Source organism: Athene noctua, chromosome 1, assembly GCF_965140245.1.
Source record: "Athene noctua chromosome 1, bAthNoc1.hap1.1, whole genome shotgun sequence".
Taxonomy (NCBI): domain Eukaryota; kingdom Metazoa; phylum Chordata; class Aves; order Strigiformes; family Strigidae; genus Athene; species Athene noctua.
The window spans coordinates 96901870-96924045 of record NC_134037.1 but is presented as its reverse complement, the minus strand read 5'-3'; positions in this window follow the sequence as shown (position 1 = coordinate 96924045).

The following is a 22176-nucleotide window of genomic DNA, read 5'->3' as shown; positions in this document are numbered from 1 at the left end:
GTAAGAAAAAATTCGAGACAACCTTAAGAAACTAGAGAGTGTTCCTCTTTTATGACTGAAAGTAGAAGGTTGCCATTCAGAAATATTATATGTCCCCATGTACAGGACAAACTCTACCTAAATGATTCCTGACAAATGTTTATGCAGTCTATTTTTCAAGGACCGATGGACACTCAATAACCTCTCCAGACAATCTATTTATTTCAGCAGTTCACTATCTTTACTTTTAAAAGGTTTAATTTGGCTCACCCTTGTTTCAGTCTGAGATCTTTACTTGTCTTCTATCTGTAATTGAAAAGGATTATTGCTTTTGTCTCTGTGACAGACTTTTAGCATGTCTCCCTTCAGTTTGATCCTCTCTGGTTTGACAGGGCTCAGCTCATTTCGTGTTTCCCATAGGACATGATTTCTAAGCCTCTGATTGTTGCACCCATGTGAACTCTCTCCAACCCACATGTTTTCACAAATGAGGTAACACAAACTGGAAGAGACCTTATCCATGCCTAAGAGAGAGAGAAGGACAGTCCCACTGCCTTTACAGTTTTATTTTGCCATTAAAGTGCATTTTGTTGAGGCAATGTATGACCAGGGAGTTTGAGCCTCATAGTCACGTTTAGTTCAAGTAAAGCCTCATCCATACCAAATTAACCTTCTGTGTTTATACATCTGTGTAGGTCCTTGCTAGGCCAATTCACAGCTAGTGAAAGAAAAAGAAAACTGGAGATGAGAAAGAGAAAAGGTCCTTATAAATATTGTTTCTGTCTGTTTTTTGTTGGATAAAAAGAAAGCTGGAGATGAGAAATAGAAAAGATGCTTATAAATAATATTTCTGTCTGTTTTTTGTTGGATAATCTTCTTGTTAAATAATCAAACTTTATGATCCTGATCCTCTGATAATCATTTATGAACGTGTTTTGTTGACATTAGTAATTTGAACATTGCTGTTTGAAATGCTGGCTTAGGTTGCTGCTTGATGAGCCAGAGTTATCAGAATTTAGGACCATAAGCTATGCTTCCAAATACGTTCCCAAGTTTGCTGAGACAAAAGGGTCTTACTTGATTCACATCTACATATTTTATACGTGCTGCTTCTCTCTGAGTCAGTACTGTAAAAAGGCAAGGCCTCTGAAGAAGAATAAGGGATGTGGTAGAACTGGAAGGCAACTGATTACTTACTATAATTAAAGATGTTCAGGTTTTTTCATGAGAACTGAGGTAGAAATTCAAGAACCTGGAGAATCACATACAGGGATTTAAATTTAAGCCACTGAAACATTCACGTCATTAGGACTTGTCCTGCATTATTCCAGAGTGTTGCTGAGGATTGTTAAACAGTTTTCATGTTCCTCTCGTGAGATTCACTTCACTGGTAGATATTCATCTCTATGAATCTTTTGTGCATTTCATCAAGAAGCACTTTCAGGGTCAACAATAATTCAACTCCACTGCAAATGTTGGCATTCTGATCAATAATGTAGGATAAAAGTTGGAACTTTTAACATTTTTGAAAATGATGAAGAGGTAAAGGGAAGCAACCTGCCCACCTTGAATTAGTCAAAGGTCTATACCCTCCGTGTTTGGGAAACTTAAAATCAAAATTACAACTGCATCTGTAATAAAGACTTGAACCTAGGTCTTCTGTTTTCCAGGTCCATCTACCTTCACCAAACTGCTCTTGTTTTGAGCACAGGCCCTATTCTAGATTTGACAATGTAAAACCTAATGATTTTATGATGACATTGTCTATTTTTTGGGATTTGTCTCCAGATCCCTTTAGAAACCATGGTAAAAAGCAACAGGAGTGATTTTTCTGATGCATTTTAGATTTCTATTTAGATCAAGACAAATTGTGTCCTAGAATTTCCTGCTTCTCTCCTTTGGCCATAATGGCACCCTGGATTCAGCAGCTGAGATGTAAATATCCAGATGAATCCAACTCTGCATGTATTTTCAGTCCTAGACACAAGAATAATGCAAACCCACTGCTGAAATACACCTAAGTGAACCAGAACTGTGGACCTGAGCTCTTCCCTACCAAATAGATTTCATTAACATTCTCATCTGGAGACTGGCCTGGACTTTATGAAATATATTAATTCTCTCTACGTTGGGACACTTCTGGAAAGGTTTATATCTGCAATGAAAATGTATTTTCTTGGAAAGGAAATTCATTTAAAAGGACAAACCCCAGTAAATGATGCAGATGAAGCATATACCTCACTAAACCTCATGACACCCTCCTCACCCCACCTATGTTTAAGGCTGTAAGTTAATCCACTTTGTGACTAGCTCGTGCTTTTTCCTCAGGAGGAAGAGTTTGTTTATGCTAACAAATCAATCTTTATAATACAGGCCTTGGGTCAGCAACAAGTTGGGCAGAGTATACAAATGGATATATTCATTTGCTACTAGCTCTCCTTGGACAGAATTGTCAAGGCCACCTTTGAATCTCTGTCTTGCCTTGTCATTTCCCTTCATAATGAGTGGTAGCCTTCTTAAATGACCAAACCTACAGAGATCACAGTGAAGCTGTTTCTCACTGCCTATTGCCAAGATCTTATGAGGAGAGCAAAGAATAAAAATCAGAGAAAGGGGACTGGATGTCTACAAACCTCTAGTGTATCATGCTGCCAACCCCTTTAACCTTCACAAACTGGAATTACTTAAAAGATTAAAAACAGGCTAGTGGGTGCCCTTCTGTTCCTCTGTATACTAATCATTTTATTGTCATGACAGCTATGCTTCCCATAGGCACCGTGAGTATGGCTGCTGCTCTTCACGAAATACGCCACTTTGTTAACCTGCCAGGCTCGCTAGCTACCACTGAGGTTCCAAATGTAAATCAGTGGGAGCATCTGAAGTATCAAATTCATTGGTTTTATGGACATAATTTATTATAAAACTCATTCCTTCCTGAAAAGGTCTGATTGTGGTGGCCCAGCACGGCTGTTAAAGTTCCCATTTTGTGTATTGTCCTCTATGCTTGCACTCTGCCCCTCTCATTACTCTTTCTTCAGAGCATTCTGGGGAAGATGATTCTCCATGGAGCTGAGAGGGGAAAGGACTGGGGTATGTGACATCTCATCATGTTCCTCCTCTTTGGCAAGCACTGCAACAAATGAGCACTGGAACAAATACTTTGCTGTATCTATGTGTCCTCATTTTATATCTGTCCAGTTGCATGCAGTCACACAAATCAAAGACTGGGCTTGTAATGCCTTCCGTGTTGTGCAGGCAAACAGCCAAGAAGTTATCCCTGCTTTGAAGAGTTTATGGCAGCATTTCAAGGTGTAATAAGATGCAGCAAATGGATGTGAGGCCATGGGGGCAGGGGGGTGGGGGTATAAACTAACACTGCTGCATGCACTTACAGAAGCAAAAAATTGTCTTTTAAATCCTTGTATTTATGTCTCTGCAAAGCCTGAAGCATCCCAATCAAAATCAGAGATTCCCTGTGTAGTAAACTGAAAATACAGACAGAAATAGGCTGTTCCTGCTACAAACATCTTGCAGTCTGCAAAGTCAAAGCAAAACTAAAGGAGGTGAAGGAAAAGGAGGTGATGTCAGAAGTAAAATGGCTTTCCCAGCAATACACGAATTACTAGTGTTCTGCAAAACACCCCAGGCCCCACTTCTAAACAAGTCCATGACTCTACCTCCCAAAACGGAATAAAGTCTGATCAGTAACCAACTCTGACGGTCAATAATTTAACATCTGTAATGCAGATTGTGTACGAGAATCTGTCATCTTCTCTCAAGCTGTGTATTTCAAACTGCTAACAATAAAATACTGTCTTTTTTAAAAATTATTTTTATATTTTGTTCTTCCCTGAGCTCCCCTTTGTACTGAAGTCAGAAGCTTAATTTTATTTTCACACCCCAGGTGCTTGGTACCTTGCAGACAATTCACACTCCTCCTCTAATTAGATTATTATTATTAAAAAGTACCCAGCAGCTAGTAAGGCAATTGATATCAGTCACATACATTCTTCAGCTCTTTGGATCAGAGACTAAGAGAAAGTGAATAAAAGATGATGGTAGATCTGTCTGTCCGTCTATTTATCCTTCTTACCTTTCTCGTCTCCTTTACTTCTGTTTTCCCCTGTGGAAGGAACATGTATGTTTTCCCATTTTATCTGCTGCTGTATTTCTTTGGAAATAAAATCTACAGAACTCAGTAAAAATAAACTAGTATAGTACAAGAGCAGATTTGTTGAATGATGAGTTGGTAGTTCTGTGTATGTGCTTTCTTCTGGACTCACTAGATATTTAATCTTTGACCTAGACTTTCAGACATTACCTCTGGTATAGCTCAAGTCCCAGTCCCTGAGAGATGAGGATGTCTGCGAGACTTGATATTTCACAGAAAACCCACTGGTCACATTGTCAAAGACAATGAAGTGATTTTTGATAGTAAGGCTCATTTTCCAAGCAGCTTAGACTATTTTATTTAGGTTTTTAAAAAAATGTTCCCCCAGCTCACTACAGGCACAGCAAGCAATTATGGTTTCCCTGAGTGCTTCTGAATCTCAGTGTTCCTGAATAATGAATTGTTTACTCTGCGGTTAAATAGAATTTAAGAGCACATATTCTGGTGCTCTAAAATCTGTTTGTTACAATGTATCAGGAATTTTTACTGAATAGTTTTCTCCTTTTTAAGGAAAACTAAACAGCATATTTGGATTCAAAAAATTGATTTTGACATCTGAAAATTTTAAATAATGTTGTTTTAGCTGAAAATTTTAGAGGAAAGTGTTTCAGATAGAAGACTGAAGGAATATTCTAGTCTGTGTGAAAATTTAGCATTTCAATTCTTCATTGTCTACTCCAGAAAAAAATAATTCCTAAGTGTAGGAATTTTCTGGTTTATTAATTCTGTTTTTAAAACAGCTATCACTCTTGTGTTTCTTGTATATATAGTTTTAACTCTGTTTCTAGCCATGTAACATAATCAGAATTTAAGCAACACTCCCACTGATTTCACATATAGAGGATATCAATGTATTGAAAAATCTTCCTTTGGTTACTTCCTTTGTCACTTCCTGAAACTAACTGCTTCAGTAATAGAAATACTGCTTCTGAGCACCACCAGTCATATACAATCACTAACACTATAAGATAAAACACAACTAAACCCCTTCTAACACCTAATAGTCACCCATGATAAGTTCACGGTATTTTTGTCCACCCTTGTGTCTAAGTTTATAAAACAGCATCTAAAGCAAAAGAATGATCCACCAGGATTAGAGAAATTTATTTTACTTATTCTACTGGCATTAGCCTATTGTTACATAAAGAAAATAGTTGGTTTCCTTTTTTACCTGAAATGGGAATACAAGGTATGTGGCAACATGCTGTGTTCATGCAAGTAACACAGAAGCCTCATAGTGTATTAACCAGGGCTACATTTAAACAAGGTTAACAAGACACTAACAAGGAATAACAGTTTTATAAGCTATTCTGCCCCAGCCAATTACATACAGCAGCTTTGGCACAGATAATGACATAGCTTGGTGAGTGGGAGTTTACATTTCCATTAAAGGTTTAAAAGGTTCACTAGTCCAAGCTGGTCTTTCTTTGAAAATATCTGAATTATAGAACAAACTCAGAAGAAAGATCAGTTATTAATAACTGTCTTGAAAAATTTAAACAAAACTGTGAAATGATAACTGTACTGCTAGCCCTTCAGATCCAACTTGCTGGATGATACAATTAGGACAGTTTTCTTTTAAGTTTCTTGATAATTTACATTTGCCCTTGAAAGTTCCTGGAATCATGGGATTACACAAACTTCACAACTGTCATGGATAAAGAGAAAATTCCTAGTCCTTGAGTTTGGGCAATGGAGGAGTTAGAGACTATGAACTATAATATTTCAAGCAGCAGAAGGAGAAATGAAAGACTCAAACATATTTTATTTACATCCTAATATATAGCATTTCATACATTTCAAAATAATATGCAATATTATTTTTAAAATTCCATCAGGACTCTCTCAGCTGTGCGGAGTCTGGAGTGGCAGGTGGTATTTTAGAACCTGGAAGAAAGCACAGGCTACAACAGGCATGTTTAAAACAGACATGGCCAGCCTCAAGCAAGATGTGCTGGCTCTACGTCCCTGTATACATTACAAGTGTTTTGCTACAAAGCAGAGGATTCAGTTTGAGTAGCGCTCTAGCTCTTTGAGGGGAACAGTGAACTGATTACTCAAATCATTATTACTCAGCACTGGTGAGGCCACACCTTGAATAATGTGTTCAGTTTTGGGCCCCTCACTACAAGAAAGACATTGAGGTGCTGGAGCATGTCCAGATAAGAGCAACGAGGCTGGTGAAGGGTCTAGAGCACAAGTCTTATGAGGAGCAGCTGAGGGAACTGGGGTTGTTTAGCCTGGAGAAAGGAGGCTCAAGGGAAACCTCACTCTCTACAACTACTTGAAAGGAGGTTGTAGTGAGGTGGCTGTTGGTATCTTCTCCCATGTAACTAGCAATATGACAAGAGGAAATGTCCTCAAGTTGTTCAAGGGGAGGTTTATATTGGTTATTAGCAAAAATTTCTTCACCAAAAGGGTTGTCAAGCATTGGAACAGGCTGCCCACGGAAGTGGTTGAGTCATCATCCCTGGAGGTATTTCAAAGACACATGCTTAGGGACCTGGTTTAGCGGTGGAGTTGACTGTGTTAGGTCAACGGTTGGACTTTATGATCTTAAAGGTCTTTTCCAACCTAAACAATTCTATGATCCTATGATTATGCCCTTCGATATGCATGCTGAATTCCTTTTGTACTGAATACATATTTAAGGCCCTGAGCACATGGGAATTTTAAGGTTAGATTGCCATAAATATTTATGGATACAAGAAATAAAGGTAACCTTTCAGATCTTAAATTTCATTCAAGTGGTGACTCCAAACGGATATTACATTTGAAAGCTGGAATTTGATAAAAGTGTATTGCCTCCCATCTTTTACCTCTCTTGTCTCTATTGATTGTGAGCTGTTTGCTGTAGGGTCTATCTTTTATTAAATAAGTGTACAGTGCCTAGCACAATAAAGCTCTGATTTTTATTTTTTTTTCTGGAGCTTCTAAACATCATTACAATGCAAATAAATTAGTTCAACACCATTCCTTTCTACAGTGAGGAAGGCTAGTTCCCTTCAGTGGAGGAATTACTGAGGGATATTCATATTAACTAAAGAGACACAGGAGTTTATCTTGATGTAAAGTGTGTGTGTGTGTGTATGTTGGAATATGATTTGTGATAGCACAAGATAATTTTGCTTTTTGGCTGAGGAAAGATGAGAGAAGCAATAACACTGGATGGTCAAATGGATGTTCCCATAGTGAAGGTGTTCAGGCTATAAGGATATCTCAGTGGGGGCTGAGTACTTTAAGCCTAATACTGTCTGCTGAAAACCAACTGTCTAGAAACTCACCTCAGACTAGAGAAGAGAAAATGTGAACAGTCTCATAGATCACTGATAACCTGGAATACTGTCCCATCTACTTGCAACTATATGCAACAGATTACTGACTGGTAGGTTCAGGGCTGTCTTTGACTCATACAGACTCCTCAAGTGTATGACTTGGACCATTCCTGAAATGGCTCAATAGGCTTGTGATATTTATAAGCAGAATTCATACAGTTGCCCTCAAAACATATTCTTTCTCCTCCTCAGTTATTACCTGAGCTGCCTGGTATCAAATAAACTAAATCCATCCTACTGAAAGAGCTATAGATTGCTTTTCAACAGTACATTTTGCACGCACTGTCTGCCAGAGGTATTGCTGGTGTTGGAATTAACTTACTACTTTATACACATACTAGTTTCTTTTTGTTTTTAATGTGACATTGAGCAATGGTTTTAGGTAATGAAAATAACCCCAGTACATTATTGTTTAAGAAAAAGATAACAGAATTTGATAAGTGAGAATAAGGAATGACATCTTTTTTTTTTGTAGTGATCCTTTGTCACTTATCTGCCTTTTTCTTAAATGGCTAGTAGCAAGAAATAAATTATTGGCTTTGCCTTTATTACAAGATGTGGACTGGGGAGAGGTGGCTTAAGGTTCCTGTATTACTTCAGATTTTTTATTTCAAAGCTCTAACAATTGATTTGGTCCACTTGAGCAATTTGCTGACATCTGAATTAAACTGTTTGATTAATCCCAGTGACAGAGAAGGAGTAAAATACAAACTCATGGCAGAATGCTTGCAACAGCAAGCAAGGTCTGGTCAGAGCTGCATGATCCAAGCTCTGTTTTAGGCTACAACACTGACTTAACTTGTCATAGCACATAAGTGCTTTCTTCTGTTGCCCCTGTAGAAGATAAAAATAATAAACTACTTCAATGAGGCACAATCCATCAAGTCTACTAGTGAATGCAACTTTCCCAACATTTTGGGATGCATTAAGCCACAGAACCGTCAACTAAAACTGCTAATCCTGTCATGTTAGAAGGTCATTTATAGACTCTTAAAAAGTAAAGCTGGAAAGGAAAACAAGAAGTTCTCTAGTCTGTCCTGCTTTCCTGAGGATGGATTAATATCTACTTAAGCTGTTCCTAAAAAGTGTTTGTCCAGACTCTTAAAATGTTTGAGGATACAGACACTGCTATCTCCTTATGCAGTTTGTTTAGGATCTTGCTTAGATTTTTTCCTAATATTGAGACTTAACTCACCCTTTCTGCAGTTTAACCCCCTTTCTTCTCATCCTGTGCACAGCTGCCAGAAACCATTTACATCATGTGATATCATGTATGGAGATTGCATGTGAGAAAATAGAACACCATTATTCAATACCAAGTGGAGGCATACGGGTACTCAGGAATGATTTACTGTAGGCTACTGCTTTAACTGTAGACTTGTTATATACATATAGCTATAGTGTTATATATACAAAACCCAATAATTTAGGGCCAATGGAAGGGCTGCTGAAATCAGTGGAGATGTTTTACACTGACTTTCCTTTTGCTTTGCAGCTGAAAAATGAATTAATTTTCAAAGTAAGAAGTGATTTAATCCTCTCTCCTGCCATGAGATTGTACCTGTACCATTTCACTTGGGAATTATGTCAGGTGTTTTCTAGTTGCATTTTTTAATGGAATTTGCCTTCTTTTCATCAAAGGGAGAAGAAGGTCTTCCACTGATTTAAACCAAAATCAATATTTTACTTTGCCATTAATTCTCCTGAAATCAATAGGTCATTTCTGAATTAAAATGTTATTTGTCATGAAAATGCAGGCCTGAAAGTACATAGCAGGCCTACATTTCATGACCCTTGGATTTAATGTAAGTATAACATCACTGATCTTTTTCTTGATCTACAGTGTGTAAGTGAGCAAAGACCTGTAGTACTCCTTTTTGTCCCAGTCCTTGATGATCACAGATAGTGGGTGCACCTTGCAGGGAACAAATGAGCAGAGAAGTCAACTGCAAGGCCATACATACAGGTATACTTTTTCTGACCATACAGACTTGAAATAAAACATTAATCTGTGGCTCAAACAACATTTTTTTCACATAGCCACTTGTGGGAAGGATGTGTGAAGTCAACCGATATGTATCCTCTCACAGATGGAGTTTCAAAGTCAAAGAGTGGGACTAGAAACAAACCTGAACCAATCAGCAGTACCAACTGATGTACTGATGTTTTCTGCTCCTCCACAGCAAAGATGCAAGCTATGCAAAGAGATCCCACCAACTGAGATGATCTCAGAACAGCTTGGACAAGATCAGTTTCAGGTGAGTGTTGCTGGTACTGCCATGCGTCACCACCATTGTCACAGAGCATGGCAATTTCAGTTTCCATTTCTCTATGCACAGGGAATGTGTGAAGAGGACTGCTTCCCAAATGTCCATGTCAGGGGCAAGATGTGGATGGCTTCTTCCATGCAGTGCTTCACAATTCTTTCCAGGAAACTCTATCCCTCAGTTTTGTGCTACCGTAAGTGGTTGATCCTACCCTCCGATCTGCCCCTCACTCAAAATGACATACTATTGTTGTTGTGTATGAGATGAGTGAGCATGTCACAACCCCCAAACCAAACCTCCTGTGACACTGAGGAGGGAGAGTATTTAGAAACTCAGCACTCAAGATTATTTTTCAGTGACTCTGTGTTAAACATCCTTGCAAACATCCTAGCATCCACATGGGAGGATATCTGATCCCCTGGGGAGAAGTCACAGGTCTTTCATGGTCTGTCTTCATCCTTCTCTAGCACATGAACAAAGAAAATGAATTTCTTACTTCAAATTATCAGAATCTCTACATAATATTGACGATGGCAGAACCAATTATCTCCTTCAAGAAACCCGACTAAAAAAATATGAGGTTCACAAATCAGAATATGGCAACAAAAAGACTTTCAGTCAGATGCCCCAGCGTAACACACACAAAACTATGTAGAGGTTGCTCCCTGAATCCATCTTACAAAAAGTATATGCCTAATGGCCATGTCTTGGGACCATGATGCTCCTTGGTGGCTCCAGTTGTGTAAGGGAAGGGCATTTAAAAAAGATCACTGCATCTACAGGGCCCAGAGAGCAGCCTTTAACAGTCTGGAGGGACTGTTCAACTGAATGCATTTTATCCGTTCTCTCTGGGTTCAGATACGCCAAAAGGGATGAGCGGATGACAAGTGAAACGTACGGATCGGCATCCTGAGTAGGGCCTGTGGAGAGGAATTTGTACAACCACGCATGGGAATGAGTAAGTAGATGACACAGACAAAGATTCATAGGTGGAAGCTGCTAATCTGGCTCCTTTCCACCATCACTAATTTACCCATAACTCTAAAACAGTAGATAGTTAAGCAGTTCATGATGTCTGGAGGGTGCCAAGGAGCGCTAGCAACTGAAAGGAGCTGCAAATTGCAATAGTTTTTCTTAGTCAAGTTAATGTTTGGACTCCCTGGAACTCCCTGATCCATATCCTACCCTTGGCATGTTCTCTTTGTAATGTGTTGGTTAAAGGTCTTGGGAACTGCAAAGGTTGCCCTCAGATTTGTCTTCTAATAAGTGATTTTGTTGGTACTGAGTACATGTCTGGCAGCCTGTTAGCAAAAGTTCGGTTTCCTTCCTGTGCAGGCATGTCAAACACAGCCACTGCTGTTTCTACACTGCTCCCCCTTAGGTGACGTGCTCTCTTCTTGTACCTCAAATTGTTAACAACTGTTGTTCAGGAGCTGCCTAGCAATAGTACTACCAAAGTCTCAGATTAGTCTCCAAGATACCAATTCAGGGAGAGGGGGAAAGAAAAACAATGGAAGGAGTGGAATATTTGTTCAGGATCAGTGAACTCTTCCTAGGCATTTAGGTCCAGATTTCAAATTAAAATCAGTTTGGGTTAGATGCATTTTTTAAAATTCGGACTTTAGAAAGTAAGCACTTCATTTCAGTGATCAATGTTTTCAGACACTCTAAACTTAAGCAGAGTTGCTGCAGGAAGATGAAGAGGATTAGAACTGTAGTTATCAGTGGGGCTGTTACAGCAAAGTTATTGATGAAGAAGTTTCTGTCACTGACAGATTGACAAGGTTGTCTCTTGAGTTCTTTAATGTCTCATTTGATTTCATATTAGTCCCAAGAAAGCCAAAACACAAAGATCCATGATGGGTATTTTTTCAGAGATATGAAAGAAGATGGAGAAATAAAGGTGGATGTAATCAAAATATTAGACAAGTAAAACAACCTGATTTGTCAGAAGACAAAGTATCTGAAGCCACGTAACCAGCAGATGTTCCTGTTGAGATGCCATATTTCTGGTGACATGGATTTTCCAGGATACAAATGATGTTAAACACTCTGCATTTCCTTCATTCAGCTCCTGAGCTTTAAAAAGCCCCACTGTTGTTTCTGGGAAAAGACTAGGGCTGAATTGCTAGAGCTGTTGTGTTGTTCTGCTGCATACTGAAGAACTGAATAAAAGAGGGGTTCTCAACATTTCCTTCACCACAGATGCCATTTAAATACCTTTTGTTGCCATGGACCACTAAGACTTAATTCAAGATTTAAAGCACTAGACTGCATCAAATATTTATTTCAATTTTCTCATGAAGGGTCATCAAATTTGGAGAGAAGGGGAAATAAGTTGATCTGTTAATGCACACACTCCTATTACAATATCTTTATTGCAATTATTCCATATGAATTTAAAATAATAACATTGAAACAACCCCCAGCAGCGCTACAGGCTTGGGGAGGAGTGGCTGGAGAGCTGCCAGTCAGAGAGGGACCTGGGGGTGTTGATTGACAGCCAGCTGAACAGGAGCCAGCAGTGTGCCCAGGTGGCCAAGAAGGCCAATGGCATCCTGGCTTGTGTCAGCACTAGCGTGGCCAGCAGGGACAGGGAAGGGATCTGACCCCTGTACTCGGCACTGGTGAGGCCGCACCTCGATTCCTGTGTTCAGTTTTGGGCCCCTCACTACAAAAAGGACATTGAATGACTCGAGCGTGTCCAGAGAAGGGCAATGAAGCTGGTGCAGGGTCTGGAGCACAGGTCGTACGGGGAGCGGCTGAGGGAACTGGGGGTGTTTAGTCTGGAGAAGAGGAGGCTGAGGGGAGACCTCATCGCCCTCTACAGCTCCCTGAAAGGAGGTTGCAGAGAGCTGGGGATGAGCCTTCTTAACCAAGTAGTAAGAGATAAGAGAAGAGGTAATGGCCTCAAGCTGCACCAGGGAAGGTTTAGACTAGATATTAGGAAGCATTTCTCTACAGAACGGGTTGTAGGGCGTTGGAATGGGCTGCCCAGGGAGGTGGTGGAGTCCCCATCCCTGGAGGTGTTTAAGAGTCGAGTCGACAGAGCACTGAGGGATCTGGTGTAGTTGGGAACTGTCAATGTTATGTTGATGGCTGGACTGGATTATCTTAAAGGTCTTTTCCAGCCTAGATGGTTCTGTGATTCTGTGACACTCTTCTTGCTCAAATGGCCCATTTTATGGTATTTTAACATGTTAATTCAAAATTTGATGCCAATTTTTACATGAAAATTTGACAAAAAGCTTTTACAATACTTTTCACCTCTCCCCGTTTTTTCTGTGTTCAGTCACCATATATTTTTCTTTATGGGTCCAGGGATACCACTTGGAGGAACAGACTTCAGCCCCCTTGTGGCCCTAAAAAGGGCTATTGGGTTAAGAAAATGTCTTTAAGAGAAAAAACACCTAGATGAAGTGGGTCCCACCAACTATACTAGCACTGAGTATACTAGCATGTCAGGGGAGGTTGCAGGGCGGGGCAGAGGTTGAGTATATGAGGAGCATTGAGAGGAGGGGGGCTGTGGGAAAAGGAGGCACAGTGCTGTGTTGGATGTTCCCCACCCCTGCTTTAAGCCTTTGTTGCCCACCTGTGACAACAATACGGCCACCCAGGCGCCCATGGACCACAGGTTGAGAACCACTGGGATAAAAGAAAAATTGAGGAAAAAGCCATGTGTGAACAGGAAAGGTAAGGTAAGGCCTGGGTCATATTTCCATTGCTCTGAGCTGATACTAGAAATATATGTAAGACTGAAAAAGTATTTGTCACACAATAAATTCGGGATTATTAACTACCCTAAACTCTGCAGATTTAAGAGTCCTTGTCTTCTCACTATTCTGAAGTCCTCAGAGGAAGGGGAGTCACATTTTCTCCTCAGTTCTGACATACTCTGAATGCTAACTCTAACACAAGGGCTGGATCTGAAAGACAGAGAATATCTGCTCTTCTTCTCCTTCAGAGATAAAGTATTCACAAGATAAGAGGAGACAGTAGAATATGTTCATCTTGTCAAATGACACTTTAACTGGAGTACAACTTCTTAACTGCTGTGTTTGTACAAATTTAGCATATAGAGAGATACTGGCAAGCACTCCTGGAAATTTTCTGAGCTCTAGCATGTATAGCATATCTTTCTCCTCCCAACATGTTCTTGTGCAATCTCTCTGCAGTAAGCAGCAGAACAAATCTATTTCAACAGCAGGGATTGGATCTTGAATTTACTACACTGATGGCTAGAGGTGGCAGAAGTCATCATCAGCCTGCATTTCATCTATGCAAAGTAACGTGAGCACCACCACCCTGCAAAAGATCACTGGATCATTGTCAAAGAGACATTTGAAGAAAGGGTGGGTGGGACCTATGGCATGGAGCTTTGGCTACTTACACAAGTCAAATTACTGAAATTGCTGAGCATATTTGCACAGATTTGATCTTCTTTATACTGTTTATATCCTAATCAATTTACATTCTGTATCCCTAAAGTCATCATGATCACCTTGCAGTATTTTCTATCTCCCTCTTTACCAGCCTAGACAACAACAAATGCAAATTAAATATAATGGCACAATATTTCAGACAAAATTTCAGACAAGAGTCAGGGAATACATGCAACCTATTCCCACTGAATAAGCTTTTATTCCCTCAGGCAATTCTATAAATATCAGCCTATTTATTTCTCATTTAACCCAATGTCACTGAAAGTGAATCAGACCCTTAATATTGTTCCTTATATTTATTTATGCTGACCACTACACTTATCAGTCTCACTTTCATAGAAGACAGGATCTTTCTTACTGCCGGAGCTATAACAAAAGGAAGGCTGAGTCAGGAGGACATGTTATTAGAAAGACTTGGCATCCATATAGCCTGATTTGAGATGGACCTCATGGCATTTGTAAACCTTAAGTGTCTCTGTAGAACATTTTATGGTAGGTAGGCACACCATGTTAATTAAGGTATATAGTCTGCATAGTTCATTGATACAAGCCACTTTATGCAATTTTGTAGAAGAGAAAAACCACAAATGTAGCCAGTCAATTGAATGAAATCAGAGCAGTTAATCACTTATTATCAAATATATAATGTGGGCAGCCCAACAAACTTACACAGCAGCAGCAAAAAACATGCCAAACAGAAACAGTCCTCTAAGTTCTTGTGGTCCGAAAGGTATCAGTGTCCTGTGTGCAACATGAGAGCAGATTGCTGCTTCTTTTTTAGAGCTAATTGAAAAAAAAAAAAAAAAAAAAAAAAAAAAAAAGCTCTCAGATCAGAGCTCTACAGCACAGATTACAACCCAAACTACCTGTATATATGACAGAAAATGTGCTTTCTCCCTGATGGGCTTCAGTCTCTGCTTGGTGCAATCTTATAAAAGAGGCAGAGAGCTGTACGTTGACAGCTTTGTCCTGCTAGGAGTTTCACAAGGTAAAGTGTTGCTGAAGAAATGAGATGTTAAATATAATGCTCTACAGTCCTTAAAAGGGCTCAAAAAGCTAGTGTTTTATAAGGAAAGGGTTACAGAACTTGAGAAGCAATATGCCTGAAAACTGTCTGTAATGTCAGAGGCTGCTGCTCCCAAGGACTGGTTTTGGTAGAGATGTGTGGAGATGCAGAGCTTGAATAATCTGAGTGTTACAGAGCAACAGGATAGAGAAACCCTCACTTCAGCAAGACACACCATCTTTTGAACTAGTTTCAGACAAAAATGCAGTAAATTCCTCTATACTGCACCCACACATAGACAAGTGCACACACTCAGAATATTGATATCTCTGCCTATATCTGTATATATCTATAGCTACGTCTGTTATATATCCACCATATAACCATTCTTCTGGTTAATACCTTACTTTGTCAAAATGTATCTAAAAAAGAATGAAATATCTTGGAAATCTGTCAGCATTTTGCTTTATTTATTCACACATACAGCATTTCCCATGTTTTAAACTCACTGATTTAAAAAATAGTAGCACTTGTTCCCTTCTGATCATTTATTAAAATGGTCCCTCAAATTCTTGTAGTATTTTACTTCTCTTCATAACAAGATATTGAGATGGCAGGAGGTTTTATTTTTAAAGGCAATCTGAAAAGAAAGGATGCTGCCTCCCTAAGCCAATAAAAAATATTTGTTCAATGACTACTCTAAAAGAAAGTAAAAATAAAAGAGGCGGACAGGTTTGCTAGCTTAAGGATTGTTCCTACTCAAGAACTATTTCCATAAGTTGGATATGCAGTGGTTAAGTAGGTTTTCCCCTTTTCCTCTGCCTCTTTCTCCAGCACGATTTATCAGACACTTTGGCTGTGGCTGAGGTTTCAGGGAAGTGGGTCATATTACAGTTAGCTCATTTATTCAGAACAATATCTTAGTCTTTTGTTCAGCTTTAATAAAATACAATTATTACACTGTCTTTCCTTGTGATTAATTCAGACGATATTTACAGACAAGGCGCTCTGCAGATCTCTGGTGTTATTGCTGTCCAATGAATTAAACCACATTCTTCTGCGAGTTGTAATTACAGATCCATATCTTATTTCTCTCTCCTCTTTTTCCTTCTAGTTTGTCGGTATTACTCCAAACAGATTTTAACCGTGATTCCTAATGGAGTGGTGTTGTCTATGCTTGCATAAAAATTGGCTCCAGTATCAGTTCAGCTGTGCTGTGAACTGGATTCAAGAAGCTTATTTGCAGTGCATAACAATTACAGCGTTATTGAATCTATAAATGTATGAACAATGGCACATTTTATAGTAGAAGATGGCATTCCTTGCATTAAATGCATTTTAAATATACCCCTTTATATAGCTGTCTCCTGTAACAGCCTGAGTTTATTGATGGTGATAACTGCTCACAACAGTCTATTTTCCCCAGACTCATTTGGGTAGTGGTGAAGAATACAGGTAAGAACAGACTTCACAAGATCCGCTCATGGGAGTAAAGACTTTCTCCAAAGAGTCAGTCAGGAAACCTCTCTCTCTGAAAGGGATTTGATGCAAGGTTTCCTAGCTGAAATTATCTAGCTGTCAGAGTCAAATTAGGTCAGGTTGTATTTTCTTGCTTTTAAATGCAACAATTTGTAATTTAAAAAAAAAAAAAAAAAATTAAGCCAATGGAAGGGTATCCATGTGTTACAGCGGGCTCTGTACTAGTGCTCCACCACTCCCACTTTTTCCCTCTTCTTTTTCTGAATACCGTTTAGGAATCCCATGCTCAGGCAGGACACAGCTGGGTTTTTCCAGGTGAACAGCCTCATATCAGAAAAAAAGATCAGATTCTGACACCAGCAAATTCTTACTAGGGTCCATTTTTAAACATCCCAGTGATTCAGAACAAAAGAAAATAGCCCTGGCATTTAATCTCAATGAGCCAGCTTTCCAATATTCTCCAGACTCATACCCCAAAGTATGAGACTGAGAGCCCTTGTCAGTTCTTGCCTTAGAGTACACTTTAGAAGGATGTACAAGGGGAGGGTGAATGAGCTCTGCTTGTGTTCTGAGCAGGTCTGGAAGAAGATATGTACCATGAAAAAAACCAGCAGTCATGCTGCTGTGACACTTGTCCCTGAGTTTGTAAGACCAACAGTTCAACAGGGCATAGTAGGTGAAACTCAGGAAATATCCTAATATAGCTAGTACGGCCTTTGGCTGAAATTGGCTGACACCCAGCTTATTCAGAACGTGGGAAAAGGATGATTTTTCTACTTGCAATCAGCTATGTAACTGTGCTGTTGGTAACACTCCAGACATTATGCTCATTAATGTGATTATGGCAATATTTTTCATCTTTGGCTCATCATGATTTTTTGCTTCTGTGTTTAAGGCTGACTCCATTTTATTTGGTCTTAGATTTCACAACTACTGCTTTTCTGAAAGTGTCTTGTTTTGCTTTTTACTCTCTGGTATTTCTGTTCTGAAATGCTACCACAATTACGTCTCATGGGAGTTGTGGTTCAATTGTCCCATCCACCCGTCCTATTCTCCAGGGTGTGCTTTCTGTTTAGAGAGTGTCTCCAGCAATCAGCTGCAAGCTTGTCTTCTTGTGAGGAGGAGAGATACATAACAGCAAAATCAGAGGAGTATTTTGTGACTAGTGGACAAATTCAAGGTCTTCCTGCTATCTGAATCCCATTTTCCCAAACTCTAAAACCTGAGATAATAAAATTAATTTGGTTTTGTAATGTGTTTTTTTTTTTTTCTTCCATAAATGTGTGGTGTCATGTAACAGCAATACATGAAGTTCAAACCTGCCGTGTATTTCCTCTGTTTCCCTCTATAACTCGCAGCCATAAGGTTGCAACAGAAGGTTGGGAATAAGGGGAGAAGCAGGCAATTTCAGAAGAAGAATTTGGATTGCATGCAAATGTCCCCAGGAATATTAAAGTTTCATATATGCATGTTATATATGAATTGAGAACACACTGGAAAATATTATTTATACCAGCAAAATTCCTTCAAATCGAAGTTGCTCAAGGACTCCACAGAGCATCAATTACTTTCATTACTATGTTGGGTTTTTTTTAAAACAAACTGCAATTATTTTCCTAGAGTGGCACATTGTCTTTTGGCTATCTAGGACAGGAGGCATACTGCAGAGTTTCCAGAGAGGCCAGTGCAGCCTGAAATCTGGTTTATAACCTCACTCTCCTTGTAACTGCAGGGTGAGGACAAACCTGATCAACTGTAATTTTTTTTATTATTATTATTTTTGGCAAACTCAAGAAAGCAATTTCTACTCAGCTAGCATCTGACAGTCAAGTACAAGTAAACATGATGGTTGTGGACTTTTTATTTCACAGTTAAGCCTTTATTACCGAAGGCACCAGTCTGAATGCATTGCATGCATTAAACACAAGCCAGTTCCTTGAGCAGTGATTTGACTGCTTGTAGTCACTGGTGAGAACTGGGAGCGGGGAGTTTGGAATTCTGGTTTCTTATTTTTGGATGAATTGTTGCACGACCCTGGGCATCTTTACTTCACAGTATCTCAGTTTTCCCAGCTGTGAAATGATGATAAGAATTAGATATTATGAGTTGAGGGACAGATTCTGACACCTTTATTCAGAACTGAGTAATGCAATCGATTTCAGTCTGAGGAAAGGGTAACAGCATCTGGCCATTAGTGTTTATAAAGCAACTAGACTCCTGGCTGATGGATTAGATTAGTTTTCAGTGCTGAGATGTTACCATGAAGGGTTCTTCAACACGTTTAAAATAGATTAGATAAAAGAAGGTGCTTTGAGAGGCTTGGATAAACAAGATGCAGAGAATCTTGATGATGGTCAGAAGAACAGATCCAAGGACAAATAATAAATAGGAAGAGAGGCTCTACTCAGAACAAGACGGAAAGTATGGTGCTTGTGGGGTTTTTTTCCTTTGAGGTTGGATCAACTTAGAAAAAAAATAAGGGGGGAAGACATTGTCTAGGTAAAATAAAAACATGGTTTAGGTTGGTTTTCTTTATCTCAATATGAATTTTTTAAGGAAAATTATTATGCTTTTTTCTTCCTTTTTGGAGTTATTTAGACCTTTTATTTATTCTTCTGTTCTTCTTTAGATTGTTCTGCTACTTTTTAAAATAGATCCCAGAAACAAAAACTTGATAAATTTCTCTTCACAAATTCTAAAAAGAAATATATTGGCATTTTTCAAAACTGATGCCATCTGAATTGAATTTTTCATGATCTTTCTTTTCATTGAATTTATGCTTAATTTATTTTTTTATTCCTTGTGGGTGTCCTGGTTTCGACCAGGATAGAGACAACTTTCCCTGGGTTGAGAGGGAGACCAGCTAGAGGGCCAGTCCCGATCAGTCATCGGAGTATTTCATATTCATATGTGTGATGTCATGCCCAGGGTATACAGGTGGGCGCCTGCAGTTTTTGGGTTCTGGTCCGGTCGCATGTTGCGGGGGGGGGGGGGGGGGCAGTCACTACGCTCAGTAAGCAACTGCTGCATTTTACATGTTTCTTTTTGGACTCACTATTGTTACTGTTGTTCTCATTATATTTAGTAAATTCTCTCTTTTTATTCAACCAATGATTTTTCTTCTTTTTGTCCCTCCCCTGTTTCACCAGGGAGAGAGGAGGGGAACCACTAGCCACGTGGCATCTGGCTGCTGGCTGAGTTCAAACCTCAACAGTAGGAAAAAATTAAATGCCCTATTCTGTTCATATACCCCTCCCCAAGGGGGTACAGGCACACCCTATCAGCAGCCATCTGCTGCCAGGTTCTGGGTTATATGTTCTCCAAAAGCAATTTTAGGGGTTGTGACCCAGGGGCGAGGGGGGAAGAGAAATGTAGACAACAGTTTGTCTTATTGAGAGAAGCTAAAACTGATGAGGTTTACCGCTTACTTTCTGGGCAGGGCAGGGATCTGCACAGGGCCTGTGGACACAGCCAGAGGAGGTGAGAGCCTTTCTCAGCCAGCCCAGACTGAGCCAGTCCAGCTTTTGAATTAAAGCCAGAGATACTATTGGGATTGTCCTTTTTTACAGGTCTAACCAAGCCAGATCATTCTGTCGGATGGGGTTTTTCTCAGGATGCTGAAGTCAAGCACATTTTATTGAAGGATACCTACTGGCTTCCTAAAGACTTCAAGTGGCAATGAGCTGTCCCTTCTCTTTTATACTCCCCCTGTATTTAACTAACTTTTCTGCTAGGATATATTATCCTGTTTCAGAGCTACATTTGATCCTTTACAGTCACTGCCTCTTCTAATGATTTTCTTCAAATGACTGAGAAATTTAACATGAGCATCTGTTTTCTACACAATATTAATTATGTTGAGTAATTATGTCACCACTCTGAAAGTCCTTCTACCATGAGACTTGCAGGGGTTTGCATTTGCTTCTCAAAAAAGTGAGGAAGAGAGGTGAGCAGGAGGAAAAACAGGACTCACCTGGCACCATGCACTGGCCACTAGAGCCATGGAGGAGTGCAGTCTTTTAGGGTGCTTGGCCCTTCTCTATCCTTTTCTGTATAAAGTGGGGCCCAGAGTAGTTACGTGGTGTTGAATAATTGGGCTTTTTTTTCATTCAATAAATTTCCAGTAAGTACTTCAGGACCTAGACCTCTGAAGAGAGCTGTGACTGCTGACTAAGCAGCTTGTGTCTATTCCCTAATTTTAAGGGATCAACTAGCATAAATGCAAAAGTGTTTGAACACTGCAACCACTGAGGCAGACAGTGTTCCCTCTTACCATCAGCTGCTGCTCAGCTGCATGTATCCCTTCAACATTCATTTTTTAAAAACGTTTAGTGCAAATGCTTCTCTGTCAATTGATCAAAGCCTCACAAATGGTAGGCTAAGCATTTCACACAGGGAAATGGTTATGTTGTGTGGAGGGTGGGAGACTGATGGCTGTTCAAATGCTACCAAGATCATGCAAGCCTCAGTATTTGTCCAAATCCATCAAAAAATATCCCCCTAAAAGCTCTCTGGCATTCACGGACTGTTTTTTCTTGGGTCTGAGGAGGCCTGAACAAGGTTTGAAGGAATTACAAGAATGGGCAAGGATGAAGCTGATGGAGATGAATTACACATGGTGGAATGAGCAGCCAAAGACCTAATGCCATGATGACAGAGGCTTAAAAGGGATAGGGGCAGTTTGCAAAAGGGTGAAAAAAATGGAATAAGAGCCCAGAATAGAAATATACACTGGAGCTATGCAGTGTACAACAGATCTCTTGCCAGGCAAGGTTTTAGGAGCTATCATTAGATTGGCAGTGAAAAAGGTCCAGGTGTCTCTAGCTACCTCTGCCCTGGTCCAGGCCCCTCAATGGGAGGAAAACCCTTGCTAGCAGTCGGGGCTTGTGAGACATAGAGACACATCCTGAACAATTTCTGCCAGCAGAGCAGGCCAGTCCCTGTCTTACCCACACAAACCATTCTCCCCTGACCGATTGCCACTAAACACAATTAGAGGAATAAAAAAGAAGAGATCATTTGAAAGACATGTATTAAAAATTACAGTTTAGCACTTTGCATCCTGGAGGCATGACATAAGCCCCCCTTTATCTTCCAGCCACATCCCTGAGGAAAAGAGTGCTAGCTCCAATATACAGGTGCAGAAGCAGACACAGAGTGGGGTGCAGTGACTTTATTCAAGCTATGCTCTGAAGATCACATTGCCTCTGGAAATAAATTTAACTTGCAAACTTTCTCCTAAGATTATCTCATTTTTCATTTTGTCCACAGGAAAAAAAGCATAATGAAGGGTTTCAATTTGATCAAGGAAGGAAAGAAAATAACTTCAACCATTTCTTTTACTGTCTTCACTAAGAAGAGAACAGGAAGGATCAAAACCAAGCAACATTTTCTAAACTCTTTTATTATGATATTTTTCAGAAATATTTTGAAACAAAACAAAAGTTTGCTTTAGAAATGTCTCTTGGAATAAGCAAATATTTTTTTATTTAAATAG